Consider the following 20,907-nt stretch of genomic DNA (forward strand, 5'->3'; position numbering starts at 1 on the left):
TTTTGGATGACGTTAACATTCGAATTGGTAGATGGGCTAAAGCAGATTTCCTTCACTAATGTAAGTGGGCCTCATCCAATTGGTTAAAGGCCTGATAATAAGAAAAGTTTGACATCCGCTGCATAAGAGAGAATTCTTCTGTCTGAAAGCCTTCAAACTGGAACATCATCTCTTTCTGTTTGATGACTTAAAAACTTCCACGCTGACTCTTTCTGATCCTATAGCAGCATCTGGCCTTTGGACCCAAACTGGGGCATCAGCTTTTCATGATTTTACAGTACTTCTGGTCTTTGGATTGAAACTTGGACATTGACTGTGCAGATTTTGCATGTTCCAGATTCCATAATGTCATGAACCAATTCCTTATATTAAATCTCTTCATACTCCCCCCCACACACACACACCATTCGTCTGTTCTTCTGGAGTATCCTAATCAGCATCAGTAAATGGAGAAAAAACCTTGTTATCCTCTGTTCATGGATTGAAAGATTTAATATTGTTAAGATGTCAACACTGCTACCCAAAGAGATAGAGATTCAATACAATCCCCATCAAAACCCAATTGACATTTTTTTTCAGATACAGGGAAATCCATCTTAAAATTCAAAAGAAATCTCAAGAGACCCTGTATCCAAAACAATATTGGAAAAGAACAAAGTTGGAGGTCTCACTCTGTGTGATTTCAACACTTTCTACAAAGCTACACTAAAAAAAAAAAAAAAAAAAATGTGCTACTGGCATGAAGATAGGCATATAGTCCAATGGAAAAGAATAAAGTTCAGAAAGAAACCATCATATATGGTCATATGACTTTCTAAAAGGTAAACAAAACCATTCAATGGGTGGAAGTACAGGTTTTTCAGTAAATGGTATTGAGAAATCTAGATGTACAGATGGAAAATAATGAACTTAGATCCTCAAATTATGCCATATACAAAATTTAACTCAAAATGGGTCAAACACCTAAATGAAATGGCTAAAATGATAAAAAGCTTGGAAGAAAACAAACAGCGAATGATTCAGAACATTAGATTAGCCAATGAATTCTTGAAGCACAGGACACCAAAGGAAAATATGGATAAGTTTGACTACATCAAAAGCAAACACGTCTATATACCAAAGGATGTAATCAACAAAGTAGAAAGGCAACCCACAGAATGGGAGGAAACAATTGCAAAGAAATATCTGATAAGGTGTTTGTATCCAGAATATATAAAACACTACTGAAAGTTAGCAAGAAATAAAAACCCAATTAAAAAACAGGAAAAGGACTTGAATAGACCTTTCTCCAAAGAAGACTTGCAATTGGTCAGTAAGCACATTACAAGTTGCCCAGAATCGCTAATTACACTTATGTACTGTTCATGGAAATGTAAAATAGTGCAGTTGCTACCAAAACAGTATGACATTCTTCAAAAAATTAAAAATAGAATTATCATGTAATCCAGCATTTCCACTTCTGGGGATATACCTAAAAGAATTGAAAACAGGGACTCACAGAGACATTTATACACTCATGTTAATAACAGTACTATTCACATTACTCAACGTGTATAAGAAACACAATTGTCCATTGACACATGAATAAACACAAGGATATACATACATGCAATGGAACACTTTTCAGCATTAACATGAGGGAAATTCTTTCACATGCTATGACAGAGATGAATTTTGAGGACATTATTTTAAGTGAAATAAACCACTTATTTTTGATTAACTTTATATCTTATAACAGGTTTATATTTACAAGGAAGTTGTGAATATAATACAGAGAGTTCCCATATACACTCACTTTCCCCTGTTATCATTTTACATTGGTATGGTACATTTGTCACAGCTAATTAATCAATGTTAATATACTATTTTGAACTGAAACCCATATTTTATTCAGATTCCTTAGTTTTTACCTGATGCCTTTTTCCTTCCCCAGAATCCCATCCAGGATGCTGCATTACATTTAGTTGTCATATTTTCTTTGGTAGCTCCAGACAGTGATAATATCTCTCATTTTCCTTGTTTTTGATGACCTTGATAGTTTTGAAGAGTTGTACTCACGTCGTACATTTTGCAGAAAAGGCCTCAACTTGGGTTATTTTACCCATGATTAGACTGGGATTATGAGTTTTTGTGAGAAAGACCAGAGAGGTGAAGTGCCATTTCAACACATCATATCAGTGGGTAGGTACAATCAACATGACTTACCACTCTCGGTTTGTTTTTTTTAAATTTTATTTTTCCTTTTTTCCCTAAAGCCCCCTAGTACACAGTTGTATATGTTTTAGTTGTGGGCCCTTCTAGTTGTGGCCTCCACTTTTGGTTTTAACCTTAATCACTTGGCTAAGGTAATATTTGCATATTTCTCCTTTGCAAAATTACTATTTTTCCTGTATTCTACACTGTGTTCTTTGAAAGGAAGTCACTATGCACAAATCCCACTTAAGAGGTGTAGAGCTCCTTGACTTTGTTTTTAATAAATATCAACTAATAAACAGTTACTTTATAACTTTTTGAGGGCAAAGTGTCTACATAATCATTTGGGATTATTGTTCATGAGAGGTTTGTCTATTGTCTCATATTTATGACTTATGTGTTAAATTATTGACATCATTATGGACTCATGGATATTTATTTTATTTTATTTATTTATTATTTATTTTTTGAGGAAGATTGGCCCTGTGCTAACATCTGCTGCCAATCCTCCTCTTTTTGCTGAAGAAGACTGGCCCTGAGCCAACATTCATGCCCATCTTCCTCTACTTTATATGTGGGACATCTACCACAGCATGGCTTGCCAAGCAGTGTCATGTCATCACCGAGGATCCAAACTGGTGAACCCCATGCCTTCAAAGTGGAATGTGTGCACTTAGTTGCTGTGCCACTGGGCTGGCCCCTGGATATTTATTTTATACTTTGAGTTATGTTTCAATTCTGTGATTTAATTTGATGCTCAAAATTTTTTACACCTACACCGTTGGAAGTTCTTTCATTTGGCTCCTGTGTCTCGTTGAAATATCTTCATCACTCTGTGCATGTGTGTGTGTATGTTTTTGAACTTCTTTACTTTCAAGGACTACTAGATACTCCAGTTCATCTTGTACATTTCCTACCTCAGACTTGTGTTTTCAAGACTGATGATTGAAATCCATTTTTATTTCAAGAAATTATGCTTTTATCTGGCATATATGTCATTACTATATTTTACCATTTGAGCACTTAACTTTTGCTATGGCTTAGACAATGTATGCGATAAGGTACATAAAACAATTTATCCATTCTTTGTAATAAGTTAGATATTGATAAATATCAATGACCTTTTCACTCATGTCTTCTCTTCCTTGAAGACAGGGTACAGGACACTCAAGAATATACGTCACAACAATTGTATTGAAAAGTTTCAGCTATGATTTTGAGTTTCCTCAGCTGGTTTTCTAAATATCTGTTATTTAACAGTAAAGATGAAATTTTAAATAATGTTCTAATTTATGGCAGATGTTCACCCTCTATTTTTTACTTACTTATGTCTCAGTATCTCCTTGTGTCATAAGAAAACGTTGAAAGACTCAGAAATATAATGAATCAGGAGAAGAATTATACTTTGGACTCATAGTATAATAAAAAAAGTAAAGTTTTTCCTGATAGATCCTGAACTTAGAACTTCAAAAAACTAGAAAGTTTTGAGAGAGAAAATAAAAAGAAATAAACTTAGTCATAGTGACAGATTAAAATAATTCCTGTGATGAACTGAGTCAGCTGGCTAAGTGTTCTTTCCTAAAATTTTATGTCTGTAACCTTTACAAGGCTCCTGTGTATTTCCTTCTCAACTGCTTGTCTTTTGTGGACATTTGTTACTCCTCAGTCACAGCTCCTAAGATGTTTGTTGCCCTATTAACAAAAAGAAAAATTATCTCCTATGTGGTGTGCATGTTACAACTCTTTTGGGGACATTTCTTTGGTTGCACTGAGATTTCACACTTTTTGTAATGACCTATGATTGTTATGTGGCTATCTGTAAACCCCTATATTATCTAACCATCATGGACCAGGACAGATGCGCTAAAATGTTGCTGGGGACCTGTGTAGTTGAGTTCTAACACTCCATTATCAAAGTGATTCTGGGAGTCCAACTACTCCTTTGTAGACCCAATGAGATTGATCACTACTTATGTGATGTCCACCCTGTGCTGAAACTTACCTGCACAGACACATATGTTGTAGGGGTTGCTGTGACAGCCAATAGTGAAGCCATCACTCTGGAGAGCTTTCTTATCTTGCTAAACTCCTATGCCATCATCCTGGTGTCCCTGAGGAAGCAGTCAGCAGAAGGCAGGCTCAAAGCTCTGTCCACCTGTGGCTGTCACTGTGCTGTGGTCATCCTTTGTTGGTTCCAATACTTTCATGTATTTGTACGCTGATATTACCTTTCAGAGGATAATATGGTGGCTGTATTTTACATAATTTTCACTCCCATATTAAATCCCTGATTTATACACAGAAATTCAGAAATGAAGAAGGCAATGAAGAAACGAGGGGGCAGAAATGTTTTCTGGAAGGCTAATGGTAAATAGTCGGAAGAAAAGATTTAAGCTGGATGATCTTATATTTTCTCACCTGTACAATGAAGACAACAAAAGCAACTCACAGGTTTTTCCTTTTGGAGGAACAAATGAGAGAATAGACCATTCTATAGAAATAAGGTATTTATTATTATTATTATTATTTGTTCTAATATTTCATGATAAGATAATTCTCAGAACTCTTTATGCCAGAGAAATCTTACTAAATTCAGATGTTCAGCATGATCATACTCAGCACCATTATTTTCTCCTCTGCATTTTTGCCCTTTGGTCATTTTCTTTAAAGAAAAAGAGTTTACCATCATGTATGCAGGGCTGTTTTCTATGTTTAAAACTGCAGCTGATACATAACAAGCACTGAATATGTACATACTGTATGAAAAATAATAGAGATCTGAGATAAAGAGTTCTGATGTAAGCCCTCCAAAACATAGTGAAAACTAAACCTAGTAAGGTTGGAATGGGACGGGAGATGTGTGCAGAATGTGGAAGGGATAAAACACAGGCTTAAAAAACAAAAGAGCTACTTTCATCGTCTGGTCTTGGAAAAATATTTTTCCTTTCTCTAGAACTCATTTTCTTTACCCAAGCAATAAGGAAATTGGAAAAGAAATACCTCTAAGATCCCCATTTTAATTATAACATCCCATTAATACATTTCTGTTAACTGACTCTAATCTTTACTTGTCATATGTAGCCAGGGGTCCCTATTAATGTAATGTGACTAATAGGAAAAACTAAAGAAACTAAATAAAAACAAAGACACTTGTGATGAATAGGTGACTGTCACTCAATCAAGAAAGTAAATACAATTTGCTGAAACCCATGGTTGTGAAACCATATTTCCTCCAATGTTCAACCAAGTAGCTTTACTGAATACAGTGAGCCATTTATCCCTGCTTCGTTGAGTACCCTAACCCAGTTTCCAACTGCAGACTCAAGAGAGACTCATTCTGGACAAAAAAATATGGCTTTCTTATAGACTTATGCTTGCCCTGGTGACACATTCCTGCTTCACTTTGTGCAACCTGAACTCCATTTTGCTACAGCAAATGAACACATCACTGATTATCTCTTTGTCATTGTCTTATTGTCTTTTTCCCAAATCTGATTATTCAAGTTACTGCCTATACCCAGGTATGTGTTTATGGTGGTGGAATGTGAATGTGTGGGAACATGTATACATTACATTAATGACTGTACATAGTACTTTTATAAAATGATCTCTGATGTTGGTACATTTACAGAATTAATGATAAGGAAGGTCAAAAGGCATAAAGACGTCTAGATTAGAAGTTATAATTAAGAAACCCTTGTCCTGGACCACACAAATCCATTTTTATTGTCCTAGTTCGGACATATATTCACTGGAATTTTATGGACCTCCATTTGCTCAATTTTAAAATGATGACTAGATCAGTACTTCTCAAACTTGTCTGATCATTGGAATCATCTTGAGAAATTTTTGAAAAGATAACAGTATCTATTCTAAGATTTTCTGATCCAGTAGGCCATGATTAAAGGGTATACAAAAATCTGTATTTTTAACAAGCTCCATTGATAATTTTTCTACAGTCAGTGTCATACCAGGGAACTTTAGATTTGGACAAAGTGGGACTAGATGATACTTGATGTTAGAGCACAAGAAGTCTGTGAGTCAATGGTCTCCAAAGAGCCCGACTTTTGGATATGTACACCCCTATTGGTTCTGCTAAGCAACACAAAGTGGGCTAAACTTGCACTGAAATTAGAAAATTGTGAAATAAATGATATCCATTTAATAACTTTTCTCCACAGTACTCTTTCCTTCACGTCTTTCCATTGAAGTTTTGACTATCAAGGGATATTAGTGATATTGAATGTCTGAAGTCCCCAAGAAGATAAACCTGACAGGTTTATTACTGTCAAAGACCAAGAAGTAGAACATATAAAATAGTATTCAGGTTTCTACCAGCGACTTTTTAAACATAGTCCTATTCACAAAAGTTCCTCAGAGTCAATCCCAATCAGATGAGCTTAGGGAGTCTCCTCTCAGCTCCTTGGAAAGAAATGGCCAAGAATCATGAGAATTCAGACTCCCTCATTTCAGTGTGGGTGAGTCTGGTCAACAACACCATTTTATTTCATGGATGTATGATTTCAACATTGGCTTACAGCTTTATAGTTTTATAACCTGGCTGTTATAAGATGTCAAGTGTGACTTTGATTATAGCCTTCACTGATGAAGATAAATGGCAACCTTTCTCATTTCCCAGGTGAATAAATTAGATTATTTTACAGTGGAAAAGAATAAAAATGTGTCTCATTGTATCTTCTAAACAGTGATTATATTCTGTCCTCTGGAGTAGCATAAAATATTTTAAACGTTTCCATGCATTGCTCAATTGAATATGTAAAGATAGTTTTTTATGTTCTTCTGCATGTTATCCCTTCCTCATTTAAACATATCCAGCAGGTTAAGACATTTCTCACATGTCAGAGCCTCTAGAATTTCACTCTTTTTATAGTAACCGAGCAGAAATGCCTCATTTGGCAGTGTTCTGATGTGTCCAGTTCTTGCGTGATGATCAGTTCTGTTTTGTTTTGAGGTGTAATTCAATTTCATCACTTTGTTCAACTCTTCCCAATGGTTTTTATTATACATTTTTAAGATACATTGTAAGTTCAGTACAATGTAGAAACTGACGCACAATGCTGAACTTTTATAACAGTCAATGGTACAGTCAAACATCAAATGTACAGAACATACAATTTCAACTTCAACAAAGACTAAAATAGCACTTCTATTTTATGCATGAGGAAAGTAAGATATACAGGAAGTATATCTTAACTTACCTGGAGGTCCGAAATTAAGCCCAGTCAAGGCTGAAATAGATTAGCTGAACCCCACTTTACCCAAGACTCATGAGTGAGAATTAAATGTTTATTTTATAAGCCATGAGTTTTGCAATGGCTTGTTACATGACACTACTGAGCTTATTGATTCAAGTATAGCATTGTCAAACTGTAGAAGTGGGAATTCTGAGGTATATTCTTGAATCAATAAAACCTCCAATATATTTAGTGCCAGGTACTTTGAAAGGAGTAGTATAACAGGCCAAGCTTGAGAGAATGGACATGAGGGACAGCATATAATTTTGGTTCTATACATGAAGGATAAATTCTACACACCTATGTTTGAAATCAGTATTCCTTTCACTAATTCATCTGTGGATAACACATAGGAAGTTAAGGAAGTATTACTAACCACACTTGGGCAGATTCTTTTTCAACCTTGTTTTGTTGATAATTACAAGAAGAGAGTTAACAAAAGATAAATAGGAGTCATATTCAAACAGACTTCTGAAAGGTCTGTTTCTTTTGGGAGAAACAAAATAGTGAATTTTTCACAATAAGAAAATTCGATTAATTACCAGAGAATGTGGCCTATATGTGCATCAGTGACAGACTTATCAAAAATAAACACCAGAAATGGATGGATGCTTGCCCATGCAGCAATAGACGTCTCTGTTCTCCTCACTTTCCTGAATTGGATAACCGTCATGATGAGGTAATCACCACTAGGAGGTCAATATCAAATCTAAACCCTGACTTAATCTTCTATTGTCTTTCTTATCTCTTTTTTAATATACTTTATTATTTTTCTTCCCCCCCATATGTTCTAAGTTCTCTAATTTATCAGGCAGTACACGTGTCAGGGTGTTTTTGGAAGAGAAAAACTATTGCAGAAATCCTCATCAGTTTATAGTCAGTCTCTGTAAATGTACTCCTAACTTTAAAACTTAGATTCCTTCGGAAAAAGGACAAACATTCTTTAAGTATGTGCAATGCAGTTTCTCAGCTTGGACTATGGTGAAGAGGATGGAGCAACAGAAAATGACAGGAATGCCTCTTATATTTGAATACTTGGTGAACCCACCCTGTAGGCTTCAGTTCCTCAGGTGTATACTGTGCTAGTGGATGAGCCTAGATGATATCACCATCTCTTCCAATTCACAAAGCTTCAGGAATCTTGTATAAATAAAGGAAACATCTCAATATAAAAAAGATTATTTTGGCACATGCTCCAGTTTTCAGTTGGTTTTACCTACTTCTTAGTCTAATCTTTATTTCTCCCTCATATGAGGGCTTGCCTAAGTGGAAATGAGACATATTTGTATAGTTTTAATGATGGAAGAAAACATTAAAATATGCTATTAGCATAAGGAAGAGTGAGGATTATCAAAATGCACCCAGGAACATTCATCTCTTCAGCTATCTGCCTTCTTAAGCTCAGTGCCTTTCACAGGCTGGGAGATTGTCTATGCGGCATAGTGACAAAGAGTATTGCATTGTATACTCATGAAGACTTTTAAAATCAGGTTATAAATACAGTCATAGAATTACATTTATAGGATTGAAAAAAGACATTCGTCATCCAATTTGAAACTTCTAGTGACAGTTATCTCTTGGCATCCTTCTGGAATTGGTTTCAGGACCTCCTGCCCCATTCCAAAATAGAAGAATGATGAAATCTCTTGCATAGAATGGCACAGTTATTTTCATATAACCTATGTACATTGTCACGTATACTGTGACTCATATGTACGTTACTTACAATACCTAATATAATATAAATTCTATGTAAACAGTTGTTATACTGTACTGTTTAGGGAATAATGACAAGAAAAAAAGTCTGTGCATGTTCAGTAGAAGTGCAACCATCAAAGGACTTTGAATCCATGGTTGGTTGAATACACTGACGGGGAACCAGCAAATACAGAGGGCCAACTGTACTGTAATATGTCTTCTGGTAGGGTACTGAGAGGCATTTACAATAACTTCCATGGATATTGTGTGAATAGTATAATTACATGGTATTGCATTATTTTAGAAGCATGAGGTGTTAACGTAAAGAATTAAAATACACAACAACACTTGTAAAATCATAGGCATTTTTTTTATTTTTTCTTGCAATGAAACCACAAAAATTTGGACGTTCTTAGGACTTCTATCTGTGACAGGTATCTCAGTTGAGATACCTGTTTCCTAAAGCAGGGCACAACTGCTGAACCATGCAGTCTTCACAATTTGCCCTGATAAGAGTCTTATAATGCCCTCTATGTCAGGGAACATGAAGGACAGAGTGTCCTAGAATGTCAGACATAAGTTCCAGAATGTCAGAAGTGGAAGAGACCTGGAGATCATCTATTCTACATCCACTTGTATACAGTCTCTGAAAAGTAAGAGAAAGAGAGTGGCTGAAGGGCCTTCTTTCTTAGAGGCTTGCAACATTTTTCTTCCTTCTTCTCTACAAAGCCTCCCAGTACATAGTTATATATTTTAATTGTGGATCCTTCTAGTTATGGCATGTGGGATTCTGCAAAGCATGGCTTGATCAGTGGTGCTAGGTGCAATGCCAGGATCTGAACTGGCAAAATCCTGGACCGATGAAGCTGAGTGCATGAACTTAACCACTCGGCCATGGGGCTGCCCCCAAGGCTTGCAAATTTTGATAACAGCACGCCACCTTTATGAAACTGCTATAATTTTCAACATTAATAATTCTGTGGATAGAGGAGGATACAGCAAGGGGCTCAATCACCAGATGCTTTATTTCATTTGCAATAGCTTGTCTTGGCATCACACTTTCCTCATGGCATTCTTCATGTATGTGTTTCTCAGTGTGTAAATGAGAAGTTTAAACATTGAGAAATAATGGTATAATATAGAGCAAAACCCTTTCTGTTAGTGACAGAATCAGCCATGAGGACATAGGTGAAGATGAGGGGCAAGAATAACATGAACAGGACAGTGATATGTGAGCCACAGGTGGAGAAGGCTTTGTGGAGACCTTTGGATGAGCTGGTCCACAGGGTGGAAAAATTTATGATGTGAGAAATTACCAAGGCAACAAAGGTCAAAATGGACTTTACCCTTGTTGTGGTAATGATGGCAAAGACCAACAGGCTGGGGTCCATGCAGGCCAGTTTCAGCAAGGGGGATATATCACATAAATAGTGGTCTATCTGACTGGGGCCACAGAATGGGGGGTTCAATAATAATCAATAAATGTATGATTGAATGGATAAATGTTCTGATAATAGAGGTCATCACAAGGACAAAGCACAACTGTCTGTTTATGATGACTATATAATGAAGGAGTCTGCAGATGGCTTCATAGTGGTCATAGATCATGGGCACCAACATTAAGATCTCAGTGGTGCCAAAGAAATGGGCATAAAAATTCTGGGCCATACAGTCATTGTAGGAGATGGTCCTCCACTGGGCCAGTAATTTTGTCATCAGTTTGGGGGCCACCATGGAGGTGAAGCAGACATCCATGAAGGACAGATAGCTGGCGAAAAAGTACATAGGCTGCTCACTGTGGTGGCTGCCCCTGATGGTGAGATGAATGAGCAGGTTTCCTGAGAGTATTGTGATATAGCATTGTGAGAACATGACAAAGCAGGCAACATTTGCATCCTCATCACTAAACCATCCCAGGAGGATAAATTTTGTGATATTTTCATGTCCCGTTGCTTCTGTGCATTTGATTCTGTAGAGGGGGTTGTTAATATACCTGAAACACTCAACTTTTTAAAATTTTATTTATTTTAAAAGTCGTTCATTTATTCAAAAGACATACATTGATTTTTTTTATGTTGCAACCACTATAATTACCGGTGAGGGTACAGTAGTGTACGAAGTACATACAATCTCTACGCACAGATGGAGTACACTTCAGTACAGCAGACATACAGTCACAGTAAGAGCACACATCATTAGTTAGTTGCAAGTATGCTGAATTCCAAAGTCTCTCACTTGCCATGAATAACAAGTTGAATACTTAAAAGATGAAACATTCTTTTTCAAGGTCAATTTTGAAATGCAATTTCAGTATTATACTTTAAAATTGATCATGAATCTCTGGTGTGTATAAAACAGCACTGAGTTTATCTTTTCTTCAAGGGCAGGAAGGTCACTGTAATTCTCAATCCTTCCCAGTGACTAAAGCTGTGTCAAATCCTGAAAGTTGAGTAATGTTATTAGACTTCCATGAGCGCATGACTTTAAATATTAGACCTCTGGGTGACAATTTTGCAAAGTGCCTTTAGAACCTCCTCATCAACATTAAAAAAATAGAGGGAGAGAGAGCAACAAGCAAGTCTTTGGGGGAAAAGTGTTCCTCCACTGTATGAGCTTCCAGTACATTTATGGCTTCCTAGAACTGACCTTATTTCCCAATTCACTTCCCATCTAACCCAGGAGTTCTCATTATTTTTATCATTTGGCCACACTTTCTGGCATCCATTTATGACAGAACTCTTGGAGCGGCAAACTACATCCAGAATCTTCTTCACTCAATCTGTTTCACCGCTTTGCATCTCTTTGATTTGAACAACTTACTTTCTTTTCCAGGTTCATTGCACACTCCTGGGATGAAGTCTTGGAATATTTTACTTAAAAAAAACAATATTTCTTTGGTGCAAAACATTACACTCTACCTCTTACTTCCTTTCTCCAATGTGATCTAAAGTGTATCGCAAAACTGCTAAAGTGGTCAAGGCTGTCTTAGAAAAGATAAAGCCTACACATTGATAAAATTTGTCAGCCTGTTTGTGAAGAGTTGTAATGGCAATTGAACACTGCCCTCTATTCCATCTGAATTCCTATTACATTGTTTTAGAAAATTTACATTAGACATACAAAGCATTCTTTAATAGGATTTTAAGAAGTTCACGGACTTTTTATTTAAATTATATACATGAACCCCGAGGAAACGCGTGGTGGTCTGATTTCTTGCAAAATCTCTGGAAGTGTTGCTGTCACCCAAGCAAAACTCCAACTTCAATGGTTCTGAGCTGAGGTGTGGTTTGTTTAAAATAAAAAGTTAAAGATTTTTTAACTATGATTTAATTGTTTTTAAAAAGAGAATCCCCTCCTTGAGCACAGAATTGTGTTAAAAGACATAAAGTAATTGAAACAAATAAAGAGATATACCACGTTTATGGTTAGAGAGGATATATATAAAAAAGATGTACATTCTTCCCAAATTAATCATTGCATTCAAGAAATAAAACAAAAGTTCTGACAAAAGTTTTCATGAAATTTGAAAATCTGATTCCAGAATTCAAAAACAGCTACTATCTGGAGTAATTAAACTAACTTTTTAAAACAAAGAATAAAGATGATAGACATACCTTTCAGAATGGAATTATAGTATAAAACTATAACAATTAAAGAGTTGATAAAAAATAGATATATGTGCTTGAAGACAGCCAACAAATAAACACATAAATATATTTGGGTTTATGTTTGAAGTGAAATTTCAAATCGACATGAAATAATGATCTTAACTGATGTTGGGAGTGTGAATCTCCCTCTAGAGAAAAAAATACCTCACGAGGCACAAAAAATTATATGCCAGATGATTGAAAGGTACAAATGTATCAAAAAAAAAAACTAGAAAAAATATTTGAGAAGTAATTAGAATGGATTTATATTGTAAGCTAAGGAAATTTTTTAAGCAAAACACAAAAAGCAAATACATAAAGAAGACATTTAATCCATTTAAAATTTCCTTATGATAAAATTCCATATGAATAAAATATTTTAAACAGTAATGAAATGGGAGTAAATATAAATACTATAATTCAATAATATAAAGATAAGTAGCCTAATTTTCTAAAAGGACAAAACATTTGACAAGGCAATACACAGAAAGGAAATTACTACTGTCAGTGTCGCAATCCACTGTACACATCAGGATAGATGCGGAGAGGGCTGATCACCACTCTGAGTTTATTATAACCAGCATTTCAATATATACATAGCTCACATCTGTTAAACATACACAGGTGTTCTGGATGAAGTAATTAGTGAATGCCAAGAATTCTTAGTGATTTCTCAAGGAGCCCTCCCTCGACCTCTGTTTTGATATTATCATGTTATTGCTGTTCTCATATATTTTTATCTTGGAACAGGTAAGGTCTCCTAGGCAACGGCCCCTACTGCTCCAGATATCGATATCGTGTCTCCATCTGTGCCCCCAGGCGACCGCACCTGTCTTATGTTGCCTCCTCCTGGAGGTCTTACCCGTCATTGGCTGACTCGCCTTCTCACCTCTGGGTCACAGTTTGTTGGTAAGCCTTTTCCAGTGATTATTAACTCTTCCTGCGTCAGGGGTGGCTACAACTACTAGGCAATAGTATATATAAAAATACTCAACCTCATTAAAATCAGGAAAATTCAGGTTAAACAATGAGATACTACTTTCACTAATCAACTTCCTAAAAATAAAATTTAAAAATCCTCTTCATAGGCAAGGGAAAACAGGATTGAAACAACAAAACAACCCACTAATTGGGAAAAAATATTTACAACTTATTTATCTGACAAAGAGTTAATCTTCATAATATATAAAGAACTCACACGCTCAACAATAAAAAATCAAACATCCCAATCAAAAAATGGGTAGGGTACATGAATAGACATTTCTCCATAAAAAAGGACAAAATAGTCCCATTCACAACAACATGGATGGACCTTGAGAATATTAGTTAAGTGAAACAAGCCAGATAGAGAAAGACGAATTCTGTATGACTTCACTCATAGGTGGAAGTTAACATATAGACAAAGAAAACTGATTCGTGGTTACCAGGGGAAAGGGGGAGTGGGGGAGGGAACAACAGGTGAAGTGGTGTACCTACAACATGACTAACAATAATGTACACCTAAAATTTCACAAGGTTGTAAACTATCATAATCTTAATAAAAGGAAAAAAAAAGCCTCTTCATATAACATTTTGATGTGTGATCCAGTGAAAATACCCCCAAAAGTATACAAAAATATATTTCTTGCAGACTTGTTCAAATTTGGAAAATGGAAATGATCTAAATATCCGACAATAGAATGGAAATAATGTGTAGTATGCTCTTATTATGGAAAACTAGGCAGAAATTTAAGTGTGGGATCCATGAGGAACATCTACCATGATACAAATCACTAAGATATACTTTTAAGTGGAAAATATGCAACAGTGCACAAAGATAATCACAGTATGATAACTTATATGTTAAAAAAGAATGCCAACATAATATAAGGTAGTTTCTATGAGAACCTCTGTGCCTATAAATTAACAGGAAAAGGTGTGGAAGGAAAGATTTACTACTCAAAAATAGAGGAGATGATGGCCACAGAGATTTTAGTGTTAAACAATATTTCACTTTCTTTATTAAAGAGATTATATTTCAGCATTATTTGCATAATTAAAGTTAATTTAAAAACTCACTATTTTTAATGTTGTTGAAGCAGAATACAATGCATAATGAATGAAATTAAACAACAAAAATGTATAAACCATAATCCTTTAGTGGAATTCAGTAAACCTACGTAACTTACCAAATTGTTTCCTCTATTAATTTATTAAATGTAGACATAGATGCTATTCTACAAGCATTATATGCCATTAATTGTCATTAAAAAAAGAAATGTGACTATAGAGATACATTTCTACTCCCCCAGTTCTTCAGGGGGAGATATTTGCTATAACAAAACAGGAAACATGTCTATATCTGCATCTACATTTATACCAATATCTGCATCTCTTTTTACACCTATATCTGAATTTGGTTTTTATAGCAACATTAAAAAGTCGAGTTATACTTTTACAATCCTGACAGGATTTAAACAAGTTCCAAGATGTTCTTTTAAATCTAATAGCTGTTATTATTGAGGACTCAAGTTTATAATTTGCTATTTTTAATGGCTTCCTATTTTGCGGGACTAACTCTGGCTCTTATAGCTTTAATCAGAGGAAAAAATAAATTTGTAACAAAGGATGCTGAATAATCATTTTCTGCTACTCAAAAGGTTAGCAGCCTCTGATATGTGTGGACTCAATAGAAATGAAATCATATTTAAAGCTTCTAATTACCTGAATCCATCATCTCTGCTGCAAGGACTTCATTAAGAAAATCTACACTGAACAGCATCTTAAAAGGGGTAGTCAGGACACAATGTTTACCCTGTCTTATGACAAACTCTAAAAAAGAATAAAAAAGGGAGAAAATACTTAACTCCTATTTGCAGGGTCATCTTTTTGTCCAGAGTCTCAAAGAAAATGTTTCTTAGGAAACAAAACTGACTACTGTTCAAATCCTAAATGGCAATTGTATATGCAAAGGAGAAAAGTTATCACAGTGAATGAGAGTGCTTGAGTTATAGTAAATGGTTCCACAATATGGACCACAACTTAACTGTTGAATAATCTTAGGCAAGGTACATGATCTCTCAGCCTTTATTCATCTGTAAAACAGAGATAATAATAACACTTACCACATAGGATTCTTGTAAGAGTCAAAATAAAAGCTCCATATAAAACATTTACGTGTAGATATGTGCAGCCACTATATTGAGAGAATTAACAAAATATAATCTCCTTTAGTACTAATTGTAAAGGACCAATATTCTAAAAATGTTTCACCATTTATAAGACTGGAGGCTCAGGCAATAAATATTCTTCAGTGAATTTATTTATTCATTTATGTGTTTTGGGAGAAGATTAACCCTGAGCTAACATCTGCCACAAATCCTCCTCTTTTTGCTGAGGAAGACTGGCCCTGAGCTAACATCCATGCCTATCTTCCTCCACTTTAAATGTGAGATGCCTGCCACAGCATAGCTTGACAAGTGGTGTGAAGGTCCACACGTGGGATCTGAACTGGCAAACCCGGGCTGCCACAGTGGAACATGCTAATTTAACTGCTGTGCCACTGGACAAGCCCCCAATGAATTTATGTTGGGGTTCCAGATTTTCGAAAATGTTATTTTGGGGCTATGAAATCTTTGATGAAGATCCTCAACTATGGGAAACTGAGCCTTGTTATCTTAATTCATACAACTAGCTAATTCTTTCCTTATTCATTTATTTATACAAGCTTATTTAGCATATATAAAGCAAGCTTATTTGTACAATTGGACATGCATTTTTAAGATGAATTAAGAATCATAAAAATACATGTTTTCATTAACTGTTAATGTTAATAACTGTGAGTTCTCATCAAATATTTAATCAGTAGTTTAATCAATAGTCTCCTTTCTTTCTATGATGTTATTTCATTTCTAACTACTTCAACTGTCTTAAAACTTCAGGAACAAAACTCTAAGAAATTTCTCAGGTGGCCTTCAGTGACTACTTTGTGATGAAGGAAATACTCTTTCCTTTTCTCTAATGGATTATTTATAGCTTTTCTTATAATACTACATACAATTGTCTAAATTCAATTATCTGTGTTCTTCCTTTAGCTTACTTTTTGTAATAAGAATCCTTGAAATGTATGTATTCTCAGGATTTTATTCTCCATAGTTCAAAACCCAATGCATTCAACAATGCAGGTGCTTAGTAAGTGCTTATAAATGTAACTTCCTCAATTACCTTTTAACATATGATATTCATCTGATTCTTTTAATACTTTTCTGATTACAAAATACATGAATATGATTAATCTACCACAGCCTTGTATCTATTATGTATAGTATACAGATAAACATGCTTCCAATTTATATATTGAGAAAGAAAAAAAACTGAGGTCAATTTAAAATAATTTAATAAATCACCTCCACAACGTGGAGTAGAAGATGTTGTAATCTCTGAACAGCACCACATGGCCATGTAAGATTTGACGACTCTGACACTCATAAAAATGATCATCATAACCATTTGACATTTTTTGCACATGAATCCTTGGTCCTTAAAGAATGTAAGGAAAGCCTTAAGTATTTTTAATATGGCATTGATATTAATGCATGTTTTTGTGCATGTCTTTGTGTATGAACATATATCCATTTTTTTCCAGAGGTGTGTTAGCAATTTTCCTCATGTTCTCAAGGGAATAAGACACAAAAATGGGTAACATTGATCTGGAGACAAAAAAAAAAAAAAAAAAAAAACCCTAGTAAAATAGCCCATCTTCTAGTAACTACTGTACTTACTTTAATCAAGTTTTGCCAACTTTAGAATGGCTAAATTTGTCAAAACAATGATAAACAGTCAATGAGTTTAGTGGGGAGGTCACACACGAGAGCTGAAAGAAAAGCATTCAGAAAAAGGTGGAAAATAGATAAGGGTGGAATAGAGTGTGAGGTGGATCTTTCTATCCTAGCAATCTCTTTTATTTCAGAGGCCAAAGTGAGAATCATTGCTTTCCTTAAGGATTCTCTCCTTAACTACCCAACCCTCCCTGATTTGGTTACACTAGACTTCCGCCTTTGGGAGAATTCTTACACTCCTTTTATTTCTACACAAAATTTAACATTTTCTGTGGAAATGAGGCTAACAGGTTGTCTCAAGATTCTTTATTCCTCAAAAGCCCAAATAAAAGAATGATAAAAAACTCCCCTCTCGCATAGATGGCACATTTTGCCTTTCAGCTTTATTATTTAGATTTTAGCCTACACATTGTCATGTTTCCTCTGAACATTCCATGAGGAGTAGTTATTCAGCTTTCCAAAGTAAATCTGAGATGCATGTCAGCTGCAAAACTATATTTTTATGCTATCATTTTAGAAACACGCAAAGAGTACTACTTCTATATTGTGATATACAAGATTCTATTTAAAGCTGACACTAGGTGACAGAAAAGCTCTCATTCTCCAGAAGCTATGTCAGGGTCACCACCTCTATTAAACTTTGTTCTAATTTCTAGCTAGGCATAAAGTCTTCTATCTTTAGATTTGCATAGTGAGCACTTATCTTGTTCATGTACCTTACATGAAAAGCATTTGTGGAGAATGGAAGAGAGATTTTGTCAAGATGGCAGCATAGGCAGACTCTGAATTCACCTCCTCCTATGAACACAACAAGGTTACAACTATTCTTGTAAAAATTACCCCTGAGAGCGAACTGAAAACTGGTTGAAAAGAACTCCCACAATAAGAGACTGTCCTGACTGAGTCAGAAGAGGCAGAAATTGCTCCTGGAGAGAAAAAAGTCACCTTTACAAGCCATAGAGCTTCATAGCCAGCTGGCCAGGAGCAGCCCTCAGGTATGTAGCCTTCCCTGGAAGATTATGGGTCCTGAGCAGGAGTGCTTTACCACTATAAGCATACTTCAGACTGAGCACAGCTGAGATGAGTGTCATAAAATCTGCCTTCCCTGGCTATTAACTACAACTGGGAATACCCCCACAAAAGCTATTGGACATAAGTGGGAAAACCCAGATCTTAAAGGGCCCATGCACAAATTCATCTCAGAAAGCAACCTAAAATCACTAGAAAGAAAGGTGCAAAGTCCTTTGGTGAAAAAAGACTCACAAGGTAGGCTCAGCTCCATCTCAGTGAGATGTGAGACCTCTCTAGGGACTGAGACATTGGTGGCAGCTGTTATTGTAACCTAGTACAGACATGCTGACACAGATGCTGGCAGACACAATTGGAGTACTTCTCTTGGTTTATTAGCCCAGGGGTCTGCCACACCCACTAGAAAGTGATTTCATCCAGCTCAGCCAGGGCAGGCAGCCTGCCCTAGGTACTGGCCCCATCCAACAGCAAGCCCTCAGGCTACTTGTCAGCCTGTATAGAGTGGCTACCTTGATTATCAGCAGGCAGGCCAGTGTGTCTGCGTCTGTAGGGCAGGGCCTGCATGAGGATCAGGTGGAGTGTGAAGGGAATTGTGGAGAGTGTGGGGCCTCTACAGTGGGGTGATTGAGTATGCTCCAGGGGGTTGGCACGTGTGCACAGGCCAGGATTGTCTTGATGTAGTGTGTGGACTGGTGGGGGTTGTGGCTTATGAGTGCCAGAAGACCTGTACTTCTCAAACAGCCTCATAGTGGGTCAGCCCCATCTTCCAAAGCATGAAACATTTGGGTGTTCTGTGCCTAGGGTCAGCCCCAAACAGCTGTAATCTGGAGAGAACCCACAACAGCCTTGCAGGTCTGAAGCATACAGCAATTGTAAGCCCTTGAGCCTAGAAATCAGCCAGACTGGGTGCCTACTCACTTAACAGAAAAACCGCAACAGGAGCGTGCTATTAGACCTTGCAGTCAACTCTGCAGGGGCTTCCCAAACCCAATTTACAAACAGCAAGGCATTGGGGGAAGCCTAGACTCCCTGGATACCTGAAGTAAGAGCAACTTTGCCACAGAAGAAGGACACATGTAGCCCACACAAGTGTCAATACTAGAACATTTGGAGTGGTGACAAGAGGGAAGCACACTTCTGGGCCTCAAAAAGTGTCTCTTACTTAAAGCCACTTCTCCAAGATCAGGAGACATAGCTAAACCACTTAATACAAAGATATAAGCACAGAAAAAGAGGCAAAATGAGGAGGCAAAGCAATACGTTCCAAATAAGGCAACAGAACAAAACCAGAGATAAAGAACTAAATGGAACAGAAATAAAAAAAAAAAATAATGTACCTGACAAAGAATTCAAGAAAAAAGTCATAAGGTTTCTCAATGATCTTGGGAAAATATTGGATGGACACAGTGAGAACATCAACAAAGAATTGGAAAATATGAAAAAATAACCACTCAGAAATGAAGAATACAATACTGGAAATGAAAAATTCACTAGAGGAATTCAATAGCAGAGTAGATGATCCAGAAGAATGGATCACCAAGTTGAATGAAAGACTAGAGGAAATCACCCACACTGAACAGATAAAATAAAAAAGCATCAAAAAGAATGAGCACAGTCTAAGGGAACTCTGGGACAATATCAAACACATGAACATTCATATTAAAAGTGTTCCAGAAGGAGAAGAGAGACACAAAGGGGCAGAGAATCTATTTGAAGAAATAATACTTGAAAACTTTCCTAACCTAAAGAAGGAAACAAGTATCCAAGTACAGGAAGCACACAGAGCACCAAATGAGATAAATCCAAAGAGGCCCACAGCAAGACACATTACAATTGAAGTGTCCAAACTAAAAGATAAGAGAGAAACACTAAAAGCTGTAAGAGAAAGAGAGCAAGTGACATATAAAGGGAATCCCATAAAGCTATCTGCTGACTTTTCAGCAGAATCCCTACAGGCTAGAAAAGAGTAGCATGATATATTTAAATTGCTGAAAGGAACAAACCTACAGTCAAGAATACTCTGTCCAGCAAGGTTATCATTCAGAATGGAAGGAGAGATAAAGACTTTTCGAGAGAAGCAAAAACTAAAGGAGTTTATCACCAAGAAACCAGTTCTACAAAAATGTTAAAAGGAATTATTTAAGAGGGAAAGAGAAGATGACAAATAGCAATAAGAGAATTATTTTTTAAAAAGGCAATAAAATCACTGGTATAGGCAAAAATACAGGAAAGGTAGCGGATCAATCACCTGTGAAGATAATATGAAGG

General features: G+C 36.1%; 1 protein-coding gene and 1 pseudogene across 2 annotated transcripts in view; one reads left to right on the plus strand and one right to left on the minus strand.

The window, feature by feature from the left end:
* LOC139074340 (cTAGE family member 2-like) overlaps nucleotides 1-20,907 on the plus strand; it is a 624,763-nt gene that overhangs the window by 255,433 nt on the left and 348,423 nt on the right. The window lies entirely within an intron of this gene.
* Nucleotides 10,170-19,386, minus strand: LOC139074624 (olfactory receptor 4P4-like; annotated as a pseudogene).

Source organism: Equus przewalskii, chromosome 11 (genome assembly GCF_037783145.1).
Source record: "Equus przewalskii isolate Varuska chromosome 11, EquPr2, whole genome shotgun sequence".
NCBI lineage: Eukaryota > Metazoa > Chordata > Mammalia > Perissodactyla > Equidae > Equus > Equus przewalskii.